The following is a 17,661-nucleotide window of genomic DNA, read 5'->3' on the forward strand; positions in this document are numbered from 1 at the left end:
TGGGGTGTGGGGGTGGTGGTAGACATGAGTGGGGGCCTGGTGGAGGGTGCCCCTGGATGCTGGGGGGTGGGGGTGCAGGGAGACATGAGTGGGGGCCTGGTGGAGGCTGCGCCTGCACTGCTTGGGGGTGGGGGTGGTGGCGGACATGAGTGGGGGCCTGGTGGAGGGTGCCCCTGCACTGCTGGGGGGTGGGGGTGATGGGAGACATGAGTTGGACATGAGTGGGGCCTGGTGGAGGCTGCCCCTGCACTGCTGGGGGATGGGGGTGCAGGGAGACATGAGTGGGGGCCTGGTGGAGGGTGCCCTGCACTGCTGGGGGTGGGGGTGATGGGAGACATGAGTTGGACATGAGTGGGGGCCTGATGGAGGGTGCCCTGCACTGCTGGGGGGTCGGGGTGCAGGGAGACATGAGTGGGGGCCTGGTGGAGGGTGCCCTGCACTGCTGGGGGTGGGGGTGATGGGAGACATGAGTTGGACATGAGTGGGGGCCTGGTGGAGGGTGCCCCTGGATGCTGGGGGGTTGGGGTGATGGGAGACATGAGTGGGGGCCTGGTGGAGGGTGCCCCTGGATGCTGGGGGATAGGGGTGATGGGAGACATGAGCGGGGGCCTGTTGGAGGGTGCCCCTGGATGCTGGAGGGTGGGGGTGCAGGGAGACATGAGTGGGGGCCTGGTGGAGGGTGCCCCTGCACTGCTGGGGGGTGGGGGTGCTGGGAGACATGAGTGGGGGCCTGGTGGAGGGTGCCCCTGCACTGCTGGGGGGTGGGGGTGCTGGGAGACATGAGTGGGGGCCTGGTGGAGGGTGCCCTGCACTGCTGGGGTGTGGGGGTGCAGGGAGACATGAGTGGGGGCCTGGTGGAGGGTGCCCCTGCACTGCTGGGGGGTGGGGGTGCTGGGAGACATGAGTGGGGGCCTGGTGGAGGGTGCCCCTGCACTGCTGGGGGGTGGGGGTGATGGGAGATATGAGTTGGACATGAGTGGGGGCCTGGTGGAGGGTGCCCTGCACTGCTGGGGGATGGGGGTGCTGGGAGACATGAGTGGGGGCCTGGTGGAGGGTGCCCCTGCACTGCTGGGGGGTGGGGGTGCTGGGAGACATGATTGGGGGCCTGGTGGAGGGTGCCCCTGCACTGCTGGGGGGTGGGGGCGATGGGAGACATGAGTTGGACATGAGTGGGGGCCTGGTGGAGGGTGCCCCTGCACTGCTGGGGGGTGGGGGTGTAGGGAGACATGAGTGGGGGCCTGGTGGAGGGTGCCCCTGTACTGCTGGGGGTTGGGGGTGCTTGGAGACATGAGTGGGGGCCTTGTGGAGGGTGCCCTGCACTGCTGGGGGGTGGGGGTGCAGGGAGACATGAGTGGCAGCCTGGTGGAGGGTGCCCCTGGATGCTGGGGGTGGGGGGATGGGAGACATGAGTGGGGGCCTGGTGGAGGGTGCCCCTGGATTCTGGGGGCTGGGGGTGGTGGGAGACATGAGTGGGGGCCTGGTGGAGAGTGCCCCTGGATGCTGGGGGGTGGGGGTGCAGAGATAAATGAGTGGGGGCCTGCTGGAGGCTGCCCCTGCACTGCTGGGGGGTGGGGGTGGTGGGAGACATGAGTGGGGGCCTGGTGGAGGGTGCCCCTGGATTCTGGGATGTGGGGGTGGTGGGAGACATGAGTGGGGGCCTGGTGGAGGGTGCCCCTGGATGCCGGGGGGTGGGGGTGCAGGGAGACATGAGTGGGGGCCTGGTGGAGGCTGCCCCTGCACTGCTGGGGGGTGGGGGTGGTGGGAGACATGAGTGGGGGCCTGGTGGAGGGTGCCCCTGCACTGCTTGGGGGGTGGGGGTGATGGGAGACATGAGTTGGACATGAGTGGGGGCCTGGTGGAGGGTGCCCTGCACTGCTGGGGGGTGGGGGTGCAGGGAGACATGAGTGGGGGGCTGGTGGAGGGTGCCCCTGGATGCTGGGGGGTGGGGGTGATGGGAGATATGAGTGGGGGCCTGGTGGAGGGTGCCCCTGGATGCTGGGGGGTGGGGGTGATGGGAGACATGAGTGGGTCCTGGTGGAGGGTGCCCCTGGAGGCTGGGGGGTGGGGGTGCAGGGAGACATGAGTGGGGGCCTGGTGGAGGCTGCCCCTGCACTCCTGGGGGGTGGGGGTGATGGGAGACATGAGTGGGGGCCTGGTGGAGGCTGTCCCTGCACTGCTGGGTGGTGGGGGTGGTGGGAGACATGAGTGGGGGCCTGGTGGAGGCTGCCCCTGCACTGCTGGGTGGTGGGGGGTGGGAGACATGAGTGAGGGCCTGGTGGAGGGTGCCCTGCACTGCTAGGGGGTGGGGGTGATGGGAGACATGTGTTGGACATGAGTGGGGCCTGGTGGAGGGTGCCCTGCACTGCTGGGGGGTGGGGGTGCAGGGAGACATGAGTGGGGGCCAGGTGGAGGGTGCCCGTGGATGCTGGGGGGTGGGGGTGCTGGGAGACATGAGTGGGGGCCTGGTGGAGGGTGCCCCTGCACTGCTGGGGGGTGGGGGTGCTGGGAGACATGATTGGGGGCCTGGTGGAGGGTGCCCCTGCACTGCTGGGGGGTGGGGGTGATGGGAGACATGAGTTGGACATGAGTGGGGGCCTGGTGGAGGGTGCCCCTGCACTGCTGGGGGGTGGGTGTGTAGGGAGACATGAGTGGGGGCCTGGTGGAGGGTGCCCCTGTACTGCTGGGGGTTGGGGGTGCTTGGAGACATGAGTGGGGGCCTTGTGGAGGGTGCCCTGCACTGCTGGGGGGTGGGGGTGCAGGGAGACATGAGTGGCAGCCTGGTGGAGGGTGCCCCTGGATGCTGGGGGGTGGGGGGGATGGGAGACATGAGAGGGGGCCTGGTGGAGGGTGCCCCTGGATGCTGGGGGGTGGGGGTGCAGGGAGAAATGAGTGGGGGCCTGCTGGAGGCTGCCCCTGCACTGCTGGGGGGTGGGGGTGGTGGGAGACATGAGTGGGGGCCTGGTGGAGGGTGCCCCTGCACTGCTGGGGGGTGGGGGAGATGGGAGACATGAGTTGGACATGAGTGGGGGCCTGGTGGAGGGTGCCCTGCACTGCTGGGGGGTGGGGGTGCAGGGAGGCATGAGTGGGGGCCTGGTGGAGGGTGCCCCTGGATTCTGGGGTGTGGGGGTGGTGGGAGACATGAGTGGGGGCCTGGTGGAGGGTGCCCCTGGATGCCGGGGGGTGGGGGTGCAGGGAGACATGAGTGGGGGCCTGGTGGAGGCTGCCCCTGCACTGCTGGGGGGTGGGGGTGGTGGGAGACATGAGTGGGGGCCTGGTGGAGGGTGCCCCTGCACTGCTGGGGGGGGTGGGGGTGATGGGAGACATGAGTTGGACATGAGTGGGGGCCTGGTGGAGGGTGCCCTGCACTGCTGGGGGGTGGGGGTGCAGGGAGACATGAGTGGGGGCCTGGTGGAGGGTGCCCCTGGATGCTGGGGGGTGGGGGTGATGGGAGATATGAGTGGGGGCCTGGTGGAGGGTGCCCCTGGATGCTGGGGGGTGGGGGTGATGTGAGACATGAGTGGGGGCCAGGTGGAGGGTGCCCGTGGATGCTGGGGGGTGGGGGTGATGGGAGACATGAGTGGGGGCCTGGTGGAGGGTGCCCCTGGATGCTGGGGGGTGGGGGTGATGGGAGACATGAGTGGGGCCTGGTGGAGGGTGCCCCTGGATGCTGGGGGTGGGGGTGATGGGAGACATGAGTGGGGGCCTGGTGGAGGGTGCCCCTGGGTGCTGGGGGGTGGGGGTGATGGGAGAAATGAGTGGGGGCATGGTCGAGGGTGCACCTGGATGCTGGGGGGTGGGGGTGGTGGGAGACATGAGTGGGGGCCTGGTGGAGGGTGCCCCTGGATGCTGGGGGGGTGGGGGCGCAGGGAGACATGAGTGGGGGCCTGGTGGAGGCTGCCCCTGCACTGCTGGGGGGTGGGGGTGGTGGGAGACATGAGTGGGGGCCAGGTGGAAGGTGCCCCTGCACTGCTGGGGGGTGGGGGTGATGGGAGACATGAGTTGGACTTGAGTGGGGGCCTGGTGGAATGTGCCCTGCACTGCTGGGGGGTGGGGGTGCAGGGAGACATGAGTGGGGGCCTGGTGGAGGGTGCCCCTGATTGCTGGGGGTGGGGGTGATGGGAGACATGAGTGGGGGCCTGGTGGAGGGTGCCCCTGGATGCTGGGGGTGGGGGTGATGGGAGACATGAGTGGGGGCCTGGTGGAGGGTGCCCCTGGATTCTGGGGGTGTGGGGGCGATGGGAGACATGAGTGGGGGCCTGGTGGAGGGTGCCCCTGGATGCTGGGGGGTGGGGGTGCAGGGAGACATGAGTGGGGGCCTGGTGGAGGCTGCCCCTGCACTGCTGAGGGGTGGGGGTGATGGGAGACATGAGTGGGGGCCTGGTGGAGGCTGCCCCTGCACTGCTGGGGGGTGGGGGTGGTGGGAGACATGAGTGGGGGCCTGGTGGAGGCTGCCCCTGCACTGCTGGGGGGTGGGGGTGGTGGGAGATATGAGTGGGGGCCTGGTGGAGGGTGCCCTGCACTGCTGGGGGTGATGGGAGACATGTGTTGGACGTGAGTGGGGGCCTGGTGGAGGGTGCCCTGCACTGCTGGGGGGTGGGGTTGCAGGGAGACATGAGTGTGGGCCTGGTGGAGGGTGCCCCTGGATGCTGTGGGGTGGGGGTGATGGGAGACATGAGTGGGGGCCTGATGGAGGGTGCCCCTGGATGCTGGGGGGTGGGGGTGATGGGAGACATGAGTGGGGGCCTGGTGGAGGGTGCCGCTGGATGCTGGGGGGTGGGGGCGATAGGAGACATGAGTGGGGGCCTGGTGGAGGGTGCCCCTGGATGCTGGGGGGTGGGGGTGCAGGGAGACATGAGTGGGGGCCTGGTGGAGGCTCCCCTGCACTGCTGAGGGGTGGGGGTGATAGGAGACATGAGTGGGGCCTGGTGGAGGGTGCCCTGCACTGCTGGGGGGTCGGGGTGCAGGGAGACATGAGTGGGGGCCTGGTGGAGGGTGCCCCTGGATGCTGGGGGGTTGGGGTGATGGGAGACATGAGTGGGGGCCTGGTGGAGGGTGCCCCTGGAAGCTGGTGGGTGGGGTTAATGGGAGACATGAGTGGGGGCCTGGTGGAGGGTGCCCCTGAATGCTGGGGGGTGGGGTGATGGGAGACATGAGTGGGGGCCTGGTGGAGGGTGCCCCTGGATGCTGGGGGGTGGGGGTGATGGGAGACATGAGTGGGGGCCTGGTGGAGGGTGCCCCTGGATGCTGGGGGGTGGGGGTGCAGGGAGACATGAGTGGGGGCCTGGTGGAGGGTGCCCCTGCACTGCTGGGGGTGGGGTTGCTGGGAGACATGAGTGGGGGCCTGGTGGAGGGTGCCCCTGCACTGCTTGGGGTTGGGGGTGCTGGGAGACATGAGTGGGGGCCTGGTGGAGGGTGCCCTGCACTGCTGGGGGGGTGGGGGTGCAGGGAGACATGAGTGGGGGCCTGCTGGAGGCTGCCCCTGCACTGCTGGGGGGTGGGGGTGGTGGGAGACATGAGTGGGGGCCTGGTGGAGGGTGCCCCTGCACTGCTGGGGGGTGGGGGAGATGGGAGATATGAGTTGGACATGAGTGGGGGCCTAGTGGAGGGTGCCCTGCACTGCTGGGGGGTGGGGGTGCAGGGAGACATGAGTTGGACATGAGTGGGGCCTGGTGGAGGGTGCCCTGCACTGCTGGGGGGTGGGGGTGCAGGGAGACATGAGTGGGGGCCAGGTGGAGGGTGCCCGTGGATGCTGGGGGGTGGGGGTGCTGGGAGACATGAGTGGGGGCCTGGTGGAGGGTGCCCCTGCACTGCTGGGGGGTGGGGGTGCTGGGAGACATGATTGGGGGCCTGGTGGAGGGTGCCCCTGCACTGCTGGGGGGTGGGGGTGATGGGAGACATGAGTTGGACATGAGTGGGGCCTGGTGGAGGGTGCCCCTGCACTGCTGGGGGGTGGGTGTGTAGGGAGACATGAGTGGGGGCCTGGTGGAGGGTGCCCCTGTACTGCTGGGGGTTGGGGGTGCTTGGAGACATGAGTGGGGGCCTTGTGGAGGGTGCCCTGCACTGCTGGGGGGTGGGGGTGCAGGGAGACATGAGTGGCAGCCTGGTGGAGGGTGCCCCTGGATGCTGGGGGGTGGGGGGGATGGGAGACATGAGTGGGGGCCTGGTGGAGGGTGCCCCTGGATGCTGGGGGGTGGGGGTGCAGGGAGAAATGAGTGGGGGCCTGCTGGAGGCTGCCCCTGCACTGCTGGGGGGTGGGGGTGGTGGGAGACATGAGTGGGGGCCTGGTGGAGGGTGCCCCTGCACTGCTGGGGGGTGGGGGAGATGGGAGACATGAGTTGGACATGAGTGGGGGCCTGGTGGAGGGTGCCCTGCACTGCTGGGGGGTGGGGGTGCAGGGAGGCATGAGTGGGGGCCAGGTGGAGGGTGCCCCTGGATTCTGGGGTGTGGGGGGTGGTGGAGACATGAGTGGGGGGCCTGGTGGAGGGTGCCCCTGGATGCCGGGGGGTGGGGGTGCAGGGAGACATGAGTGGGGGCCTGGTGGAGGCTGCCCCTGCACTGCTGGGGGGTGGGGGTGGTGGGAGACATGAGTGGGGGCCTGGTGGAGGGTGCCCCTGCACTGCTGGGGGGGGTGGGGGTGATGGGAGACATGAGTTGGACATGAGTGGGGGCCTGGTGGAGGGTGCCCTGCACTGCTGGGGGGTGGGGGTGCAGGGAGACATGAGTGGGGGCCTGGTGGAGGGTGCCCCTGGATGCTGGGGGGTGGGGGTGATGGGAGATATGAGTGGGGGCCTGGTGGAGGGTGCCCCTGGATGCTGGGGGGTGGGGGTGATGTGAGACATGAGTGGGGGCCAGGTGGAGGGTGCCCGTGGATGCTGGGGGGTGGGGGTGATGGGAGACATGAGTGGGGGCCTGGTGGAGGGTGCCCCTGGATGCTGGGGGGTGGGGGTGATGGGAGACATGAGTGGGGCCTGGTGGAGGGTGCCCCTGGATGCTGGGGGTGGGGGTGATGGGAGACATGAGTGGGGGCCTGGTGGAGGGTGCCCCTGGGTGCTGGGGGTGGGGGTGATGGGAGAAATGAGTGGGGGCATGGTCGAGGGTGCACCTGGATGCTGGGGGGTGGGGGTGGTGGGAGACATGAGTGGGGGCCTGGTGGAGGGTGCCCCTGGATGCTGGGGGGGTGGGGGCGCAGGGAGACATGAGTGGGGGCCTGGTGGAGGCTGCCCCTGCACTGCTGGGGGGTGGGGGTGGTGGGAGACATGAGTGGGGGCCAGGTGGAAGGTGCCCCTGCACTGCTGGGGGGTGGGGGTGATGGGAGACATGAGTTGGACTTGAGTGGGGGCCTGGTGGAATGTGCCCTGCACTGCTGGGGGGTGGGGGTGGTGGGAGACATGAGTGGGGGCCTGGTGGAGGCTGCCCCTGCACTGCTGGGGGGTGGGGGTGGTGGGAGATATGAGTGGGGGCCTGGTGGAGGGTGCCCTGCACTGCTGGGGGGTGGGGGTGATGGGAGACATGTGTTGGACGTGAGTGGGGGCCTGGTGGAGGGTGCCCTGCACTGCTGGGGGGTGGGGTTGCAGGGAGACATGAGTGTGGGCCTGGTGGAGGGTGCCCCTGGATGCTGTGGGGTGGGGGTGATGGGAGACATGAGTGGGGGCCTGATGGAGGGTGCCCCTGGATGCTGGGGGGTGGGGGTGATGGGAGACATGAGTGGGGGCCTGGTGGAGGGTGCCGCTGGATGCTGGGGGTGGGGGCGATAGGAGACATGAGTGGGGGCCTGGTGGAGGGTGCCCCTGGATGCTGGGGGGTGGGGGTGCAGGGAGACATGAGTGGGGGCCTGGTGGAGGCTCCCCTGCACTGCTGAGGGGTGGGGGTGATAGGAGACATGAGTGGGGCCTGGTGGAGGGTGCCCTGCACTGCTGGGGGGTCGGGGTGCAGGGAGACATGAGTGGGGGCCTGGTGGAGGGTGCCCCTGGATGCTGGGGGGTTGGGGTGATGGGAGACATGAGTGGGGGCCTGGTGGAGGGTGCCCCTGGAAGCTGGTGGGTGGGGTTAATGGGAGACATGAGTGGGGGCCTGGTGGAGGGTGCCCCTGAATGCTGGGGGTGGGGTGATGGGAGACATGTGTGGGGGCCTGGTGGAGGGTGCCCCTGGATGCTGGGGGGTGGGGGTGATGGGAGACATGAGTGGGGGCCTGGTGGAGGGTGCCCCTGGATGCTGGGGGGTGGGGGTGCAGGGAGACATGAGTGGGGGCCTGGTGGAGGGTGCCCCTGCACTGCTGGGGGTGGGGGTGCTGGGAGACATGAGTGGGGGCCTGGTGGAGGGTGCCCCTGCACTGCTTGGGGTTGGGGGGTGCTGGGAGACATGAGTGGGGGCCTGGTGGAGGGTGCCCTGCACTGCTGGGGGGTGGGGGTGCAGGGAGACATGAGTGGGGGCCTGCTGGAGGCTGCCCCTGCACTGCTGGGGGGTGGGGGTGGTGGGAGACATGAGTGGGGGCCTGGTGGAGGGTGCCCCTGCACTGCTGGGGGTGGGGGAGATGGGAGATATGAGTTGGACATGAGTGGGGGCCTAGTGGAGGGTGCCCTGCACTGCTGGGGGGTGGGGGTGCAGGGAGACATGAGTTGGACATGAGTGGGGGGCCTGGTGGAGGGTGCCCTGCACTGCTGGGGGATGGGGGTGCTGGGAGACATGAGTGGGGGCCTGGTGGAGGGTGCCCCTCCACTGCTGGGGGGTGGGGGTGCTGGGAGACATGATTGGGGGCCTGGTGGAGGGTGCCCCTGCACTGCTGGGGGGTGGGGGTGATGGGAGACATGAGTTGGACATGAGTGGGGGCCTGGTGGAGGGTGCCCCTGCACTGCTGGGGGGTGGGGGTGGAGGGAGACATGAGTGGGGGCCTGGTGGAGGGTGCCCCTGTACTGCTGGGGTTTGGGGGTGCTTGGAGACATGAGTGGGGGCCTTGTGGAGGGTGCCCTGCACTGCTGGGGGTGGGGGTGCAGGGAGACATGAGTGGCAGCCTGGTGGAGGGTGCCCTGGATGCTGGGGGGTGGGGGTGATGGGAGACATGAGTGGGGGCCTGGTGGAGGGTGCCCCTGGATTCTGGGGGCTGGGGGTGGTGGGAGACATGAGTGGGGGCCTGGTGGAGAGTGCCCCTGGATGCTGGGGGATGGGGGTGCAGGGAGACATGAGTGGGGGCCTGCTGGAGGCTGCCCCTGCACTGCTGGGGGGTGGGGGTGGTGGGAGACATGAGTGGGGGCCTGGTGGAGGGTGCCCCTGCACTGCTGGGGGGTGGGGGAGATGGGAGATATGAGTTGGACATGAGTGGGGGCCTAGTGGAGGGTGCCCTGCACTGCTGGGGGGTGGGGGTGCAGGGAGACATGAGTGGGGGCCTGGTGGAGGGTACCCCTGAATGCTGGGGGGTGGGGGTGATGGGAGACATGAGTGGGGGCCTGGTGGAGGGTGCCCCTGCACTGCTGGGGGGTGGGGGTGCTTGGAGACATGAGTGGGGGCCTGGTGGAGGGTGCCCTGCACTGCTGGGGGGTGGGGGGTGCAGGGAGACATAAGTGGGGGCCTGGTGGGGGGTGCCCCTGCACTGCTGGGGGGTGGGGATGATGGGAGACATGAGTGGGGGCCTGGTGGAGGGTGCCCTGCACTGCTGGGGGGTGGGGGTGCAGGGAGACATGAGTGGGGGCCTGGTGGAGGGTGCCTCTGCACTGCTGGGGGGTGGGGGTGCTGGGAGACATGAGTAGGGGCCTGGTGGAGTGTGCCCCTGCACTGCTGGGGGGTGGGGGTGATGGGAGACATGAGTTGGACATGAGTGGGGGCCTGGAGGAGGGTGCCCTGCACTGCTGGGGGATGGGGGTGCTGGGAGACATGAGTGGGGGCCTGGTGGAGGCTGCCCCCTGCACTGCTGGGGGGTGGGGGTGATGGGAGACATGAGTGGGGGCCTGGTGGAGGCTGCCCTTGCACTGCTGGGGGGTGGGGGGTGGGAGACATGAGTGAGGGCCTGGTGGAGGGTGCCCTGCACTGCTGGGGGGTGGGGGTGATGGGAGACATGTGTTGGACATGAGTGGGGCCTGGTGGAGGGTGCCCTGCACTGCTGGGGGTGGGGGTGCAGGGAGACATGAGTGGGGGCCAGGTGGAGGGTGCCCGTGGATGCTGGGGGGTGGGGGTGCTGGGAAACATGAGTGGGGGCCTGGTGGAGGGTGCCCCTGCACTGCTGGGGTGGGGGGTGCTGGGAGACATGATTGGGGGCCTGGTGGAGGGTGCCCCTGCACTGCTGGGGGGTGGGGGTGATGGGAGACATGAGTTGGACATGAGTGGGGGCCTGGTGGAGGGTGCCCCTGCACTGCTGGGGGGTGGGGGTGTAGGGAGACATGAGTGGGGGCCTGGTGGAGGGTGCCCCTGTACTGCTGGGGGTTGGGGGTGCTTGGAGACATGAGTGGGGGCCTTGTGGAGGGTGCCCTGCACTGCTGGGGGGTGGGGGTGCAGGGAGACATGAGTGGCAGCCTGGTGGAGGGTGCCCCTGGATGCTGGGGGGTGGGGGGGATGGGAGACATGAGTGGGGGCCTGGTGGAGGGTGCCCCTGGATGCTGGGGGGTGGGGGTGCAGGGAGAAATGAGTGGGGGCCTGCTGGAGGCTGCCCCTGCACTGCTGGGGGGTGGGGGTGGTGGGAGACATGAGTGGGGGCCTGGTGGAGGGTGCCCCTGCACTGCTGGGGGGTGGGGGAGATGGGAGACATAAGTTGGACATGAGTGGGGGCCTGGTGGAGGGTGCCCTGCACTGCTGGGGGGTGGGGGTGCAGCGAGACATGAGTGGGGGCCTGGTGGAGGGTGCCCCTGGATTCTGGGGTGTGGGGGTGGTGGGAGACATGAGTGGGGGCCTGGTGGAGGGTGCCCCTGGATGCCGGGGGGTGGGGGTGCAGGGAGACATGAGTGGGGGCCTGGTGGAGGCTGCCCCTGCACTGCTGGGGGGTGGGGGTGGTGGGAGACATGAGTGGGGGCCTGGTGGAGGGTGCCCCTGCACTGATGGGGGGGTGGGGGTGATGGGAGACATGAGTTGGACATGAGTGGGGGCCTGGTGGAGGGTGCCCTGCACTGCTGGGGGGTGGGAGTGCAGGGAGACATGAGTGGGGGCCTGGTGGAGGGTGCCCCTGGATGCTGGGGGGTGGGGGTGATGGGAGATATGAGTGGGGGCCTGGTGGAGGGTGCCCCTGGATGCTGGGGGGTGGGGGTGATGTGAGACATGAGTGGGGGCCAGGTGGAGGGTGCCCGTGGATGCTGGGGGGTGGGGGTGATGGGAGACATGAGTGGGGGCCTGGTGGAGGGTGCCCCTGGATGCTGGGGGGTGGGGGTGATGGGAGACATGAGTGGGGCCTGGTGGAGGGTGCCCCTGGATGCTGGGGGTGGGGGTGATGGGAGACATGAGTGGGGGCCTGGTGGAGGGTGCCCCTGGGTGCTGGGGGGTGGGGGTGATGGGAGAAATGAGTGGGGGCATGGTCGAGGGTGCACCTGGATGCTGGGGGGTGGGGGTGGTGGGAGACATGAGTGGGGGCCTGGTGGAGGGTGCCCCTGGATGCTGGGGGGGTGGGGGTGCAGGGAGACATGAGTGGGGGCCTGGTGGAGGCTGCCCCTGCACTGCTGGGGGGTGGGGGTGGTGGGAGACATGAGTGGGGGCCAGGTGGAAGGTGCCCCTGCACTGCTGGGGGGTGGGGGTGATGGGAGATATGAGTTGGACTTGAGTGGGGGCCTGGTGGAATGTGCCCTGCACTGCTGGGGGGTGGGGGTGCAGGGAGACATGAGTGGGGGCCTGGTGGAGGGTGCCCCTGATTGCTGGGGGTGGGGGTGATGGGAGACATGAGTGGGGGCCTGGTGGAGGGTGCCCCTGGATGCTGGGGGTGGGGGTGATGGGAGACATGAGTGGGGGCCTGGTGGAGGGTGCCCCTGGATTCTGGGGGGTGGGGGCGATGGGAGACATGAGTGGGGGCCTGGTGGAGGGTGCCCCTGGATGCTGGGGGGTGGGGGTGCAGGGAGACATGAGTGGGGGCCTGGTGGAGGCTGCCCCTGCACTGCTGAGGGGTGGGGGTGATGGGAGACATGAGTGGGGGCCTGGTGGAGGCTGCCCCTGCACTGCTGGGGGGTGGGGGTGGTGGGAGACATGAGTGGGGGCCTGGTGGAGGGTGCCCTGCACTGCTGGGGGGTGGGGGTGATGGGAGACATGTGTTGGACGTGAGTGGGGGCCTGGTGGAGGGTGCCCTGCACTGCTGGGGGGTGGGGTTGCAGGGAGACATGAGTGTGGACCTGGTGGAGGGTGCCCCTGGATGCTGTGGGGTGGGGGTGATGGGAGACATGAGTGGGGGCCTGATGGAGGGTGCCCCTGGATGCTGGTGGGTGGGGGTGATGGGAGACATGAGTGGGGGCCTGGTGGAGGGTGCCCCTGGATGCTGGGGGGTGGGGGCGATGGGAGACATGAGTGGGGGCCTGGTGGAGGGTGCCCCTGGATGCTGGGGGGTGGGGGTACAGGGAGACATGAGTGGGGGCCTGCTGGAGGCTCCCCTGCACTGCAGAGGGGTGGGGGTGATAGGAGACATGAGTGGGGGCCTGGTGGAGGGTGCCCCTGCACTGCTGGGGGGTGGGGGTGATGGGAGACATGTGTTGGACATGAGTGGGGGCCTGGTGGAGGGTGCCCTGCACTGCTGGTGTGTGGGGGTGCAGGGAGACAGGAGTGGGGGCCTGGTGGAGGGTGCCCCTGGATGCTGGGGGTGGGGGTGATGGGAGACATGAGTGGGGGCCTGGTGGAGGGTGCCCCTGCACTGCTGGGGGGTGGGGAGATGGGAGACATGAGTGGGGGCCTGGTGGAGGGTGCCCTGCACTGCTGGGGGGTGGGGGTGATGGGAGACATGAGTGGGGGCCTGGTGGATGGTGCCCCTGCACTGCTGGGGGGTGGGGGTGATGAGAGACATGAGTGGGGGCCTGGTGGAGGGTGCCCCTGGATGCTGGGGGGTGGGGGTGGTGGTAGACATGAGTGGGGGCCTGGTGGAGGGTGCCCCTGGATGCTGGGGGGTGGGGGTGCAGGGAGACATGAGTGGGGGCCTGGTGGAGGCTGCCCCTGCACTGCTGGGGGGTGGGGGTGGTGGGGGACATGAGTGGGGGCCTGGTGGAGGGTGCCCCTGCACTGCTGGGGGGTGGGGGTGATGGGAGACATGAGTTGGACATGAGTGGGGCCTGGTGGAGGCTGCCCCTGCACTGCTGGGGGGTGGGGGTGCAGGGAGACATGAGTGGGGGCCTGGTGGAGGGTGCCCTGCACTGCTGGGGGTGGGGGTGATGGGAGACATGAGTTGGACATGAGTGGGGGCCTGATGGAGGGTGCCCTGCACTGCTGGGGGGTTGGGGTGATGGGAGACATGAGTGGGGGCCTGGTGGAGGGTGCCCCTGGAAGCTGGTGGGTGGGGTTAATGGGAGACATGAGTGGGGGCCTGGTGGAGGGTGCCCCTGAATGCTGGGGGGTGGGGTGATGGGAGACATGAGTGGGGGCCTGGTGGAGGGTGCCCCTGGATGCTGGGGGGTGGGGGTGATGGGAGACATGAGTGGGGGCCTGGTGGAGGGTGCCCCTGGATGCTGGGGGGTGGGGGTGCAGGGAGACATGAGTGGGGGCCTGGTGGAGGGTGCCCCTGCACTGCTGGGGGTGGGGGTGCTGGGAGACATGAGTGGGGGCCTGGTGGAGGGTGCCCCTGCACTGCTTGGGGTTGGGGGTGCTGGGAGACATGAGTGGGGGCCTGGTGGAGGGTGCCCTGCACTGCTGGGGGGGTGGGGTGCAGGGAGACATGAGTGGGGGCCTGGTGGAGGGTGCCCCTGCACTGCTGGGGGGTGGGGGTGATGGGAGACATGAGTGGGGGCCTGGTGGAGGATGCCCCTGCACTGCTGGGGGGTGGGGGTGCTGGGAGACATGAGTGGGGGCCTGGTGGAGGGTGCCCCTGCACTGCTGGGGGGTGGGGGTGATGGGAGACATGAGTTGGACATGAGTGGGGGCCTGGTGGAGGGTGCCCTGCACTGCTGGGGGATGGGGGTGCTGGGAGACATGAGTGGGGGCCTGGTGGAGGGTGCCCCTCCACTGCTGGGGGGTGGAGGTGCTGGGAGACATGATTGGGGGCCTGGTGGAGGGTGCCCCTGCACTGCTGGGGGGTGGGGGTGATGGGAGACATGAGTTGGACATGAGTGGGGGCCTGGTGGAGGGTGCCCCTGCACTGCTGGGGGGTGGGGGTGTAGGGAGACATGAGTGGGGGCCTGGTGGAGGGTGCCCCTGTACTGCTGGGGTTTGGGGGTGCTTGGAGACATGAGTGGGGGCCTTGTGGAGGGTGCCCTGCACTGCTGGGGGGTGGGGGTGCTGGGAGACATGAGTGGCAGCCTGGTGGAGGGTGCCCCTGGATGCTGGGGGGTGATGGGAGACATGAGTGGGGGCCTGGTGGAGGGTGCCCCTGGATTCTGGGGGCTGGGGGTGGTGGGAGACATGAGTGGGGGCCTGGTGGAGAGTGCCCCTGGATGCTGGGGGATGGGGGTGCAGGGAGACATGAGTGGGGGCCTGCTGGAGGCTGCCCCTGCACTGCTGGGGGGTGGGGGTGGTGGGAGACATGAGTGGGGGCCTGGTGGAGGGTGCCCCTGCACTGCTGGGGGGTGGGGGAGATGGGAGATATGAGTTGGACATGAGTGGGGGCCTAGTGGAGGGTGCCCTGCACTGCTGGGGGGTGGGGGTGCAGGGAGACATGAGTGGGGGCCTGGTGGAGGGTACCCCTGAATGCTGGGGGGTGGGGGTGATGGGAGACATGAGTGGGGGCCTGGTGGAGGGTGCCCCTGGACGCTGGGGGGTGGGGGTGATGGGAGACATGAGTGGGGGCCTGGTGGAGGGTGCCCCTGGATGCTGTGGGGTGGGGGTGCAGGGAGACATGAGTGGGGGCCTGGTGGAGGGTGCCCCTGCACTGCTGGGGGGTGGGGGTGCTGGGAGACATGAGTGGGGGCCTGGTGGAGGGCGCCCTGCACTGCTGGGGGGTGGGGGTGCAGGGAGACATAAGTGGGGGCCTGGTGGGGGGTGCCCCTGCACTGCTGGGGGGTGGGGGTGATGGGAGACATGAGTGGGGGCCTGGTGGAGGGTGCCCTGCACTGCTGGGGGGTGGGGGTGCAGGGAGACATGAGTGGGGGCCTGGTGGAGGGTGCCTCTGCACTGCTGGGGGGTGGGGGTGCTGGGAGACATGAGTAGGGGCCTGGTGGAGTGTGCCCCTGCACTGCTGGGGGGTGGGGTGATGGGAGACATGAGTTGGACATGAGTGGGGGCCTGGAGGAGGGTGCCCTGCACTGCTGGGGGATGGGGGTGCTGGGAGACATGAGTGGGGGCCTGGTGGAGGCTGCCCCTGCACTGCTGGGGGGTGGGGGTGATGGGAGACATGAGTGGGGGCCTGGTGGAATGTGCCCTGCACTGCTGGGGGGTGGGGGTGCAGGGAGACATGAGTGGGGGCCTGGTGGAGGGTGCCCCTGATTGCTGGGGGTGGGGGTGATGGGAGACATGAGTGGGGGCCTGGTGGAGGGTGCCCCTGGATGCTGGGGGTGGGGGTGATGGGAGACATGAGTGGGGGCCTGGTGGAGGGTGCCCCTGGATTCTGGGGGGTGGGGGCGATGGGAGACATGAGTGGGGGCCTGGTGGAGGGTGCCCCTGGATGCTGGGGGGTGGGGGTGCAGGGAGACATGAGTGGGGGCCTGGTGGAGGCTGCCCCTGCACTGCTGAGGGGTGGGGGTGATGGGAGACATGAGTGGGGGCCTGGTGGAGGCTGCCCCTGCACTGCTGGGGGGTGGGGGTGGTGGGAGACATGAGTGGGGGCCTGGTGGAGGGTGCCCTGCACTGCTGGGGGGTGGGGGTGATGGGAGACATGTGTTGGACGTGAGTGGGGGCCTGGTGGAGGGTGCCCTGCACTGCTGGGGGGTGGGGTTGCAGGGAGACATGAGTGTGGACCTGGTGGAGGGTGCCCCTGGATGCTGTGGGGTGGGGGTGATGGGAGACATGAGTGGGGGCCTGATGGAGGGTGCCCCTGGATGCTGGTGGGTGGGGGTGATGGGAGACATGAGTGGGGGCCTGGTGGAGGGTGCCCCTGGATGCTGGGGGGTGGGGGCGATGGGAGACATGAGTGGGGGCCTGGTGGAGGGTGCCCCTGGATGCTGGGGGGTGGGGGTACAGGGAGACATGAGTGGGGGCCTGCTGGAGGCTCCCCTGCACTGCAGAGGGGTGGGGGTGATAGGAGACATGAGTGGGGGCCTGGTGGAGGGTGCCCCTGCACTGCTGGGGGGTGGGGGTGATGGGAGACATGTGTTGGACATGAGTGGGGGCCTGGTGGAGGGTGCCCTGCACTGCTGGTGTGTGGGGGTGCAGGGAGACAGGAGTGGGGGCCTGGTGGAGGGTGCCCCTGGATGCTGGGGGTGGGGGTGATGGGAGACATGAGTGGGGGCCTGGTGGAGGGTGCCCCTGCACTGCTGGGGGGTGGGGAGATGGGAGACATGAGTGGGGGCCTGGTGGAGGGTGCCCTGCACTGCTGGGGGGTGGGGGTGATGGGAGACATGAGTGGGGGCCTGGTGGATGGTGCCCCTGCACTGCTGGGGGGTGGGGGTGATGAGAGACATGAGTGGGGGCCTGGTGGAGGGTGCCCCTGGATGCTGGGGGGTGGGGGTGGTGGTAGACATGAGTGGGGGCCTGGTGGAGGGTGCCCCTGGATGCTGGGGGGTGGGGGTGCAGGGAGACATGAGTGGGGGCCTGGTGGAGGCTGCCCCTGCACTGCTGGGGGGTGGGGGTGGTGGGGGACATGAGTGGGGGCCTGGTGGAGGGTGCCCCTGCACTGCTGGGGGGTGGGGGTGATGGGAGACATGAGTTGGACATGAGTGGGGCCTGGTGGAGGCTGCCCCTGCACTGCTGGGGGGTGGGGGTGCAGGGAGACATGAGTGGGGGCCTGGTGGAGGGTGCCCTGCACTGCTGGGGGTGGGGGTGATGGGAGACATGAGTTGGACATGAGTGGGGGCCTGATGGAGGGTGCCCTGCACTGCTGGGGGGTTGGGGTGATGGGAGACATGAGTGGGGGCCTGGTGGAGGGTGCCCCTGGAAGCTGGTGGGTGGGGTTAATGGGAGACATGAGTGGGGGCCTGGTGGAGGGTGCCCCTGAATGCTGGGGGGTGGGGTGATGGGAGACATGAGTGGGGGCCTGGTGGAGGGTGCCCCTGGATGCTGGGGGGTGGGGGTGATGGGAGACATGAGTGGGGGCCTGGTGGAGGGTGCCCCTGGATGCTGGGGGGTGGGGGTGCAGGGAGACATGAGTGGGGGCCTGGTGGAGGGTGCCCCTGCACTGCTGGGGGTGGGGGTGCTGGGAGACATGAGTGGGGGCCTGGTGGAGGGTGCCCCTGCACTGCTTGGGGTTGGGGGTGCTGGGAGACATGAGTGGGGGCCTGGTGGAGGGTGCCCTGCACTGCTGGGGGGTGGGGTGCAGGGAGACATGAGTGGGGGCCTGGTGGAGGGTGCCCCTGCACTGCTGGGGGGTGGGGGTGATGGGAGACATGAGTGGGGGCCTGGTGGAGGATGCCCCTGCACTGCTGGGGGGTGGGGGTGCTGGGAGACATGAGTGGGGGCCTGGTGGAGGGTGCCCCT

The sequence above is a fragment of the Ambystoma mexicanum genome, chromosome 2q (assembly GCF_040938575.1).
Source record: "Ambystoma mexicanum isolate Mex_15411 chromosome 2q, UKY_AmexF1_1, whole genome shotgun sequence".
NCBI lineage: Eukaryota > Metazoa > Chordata > Amphibia > Caudata > Ambystomatidae > Ambystoma > Ambystoma mexicanum.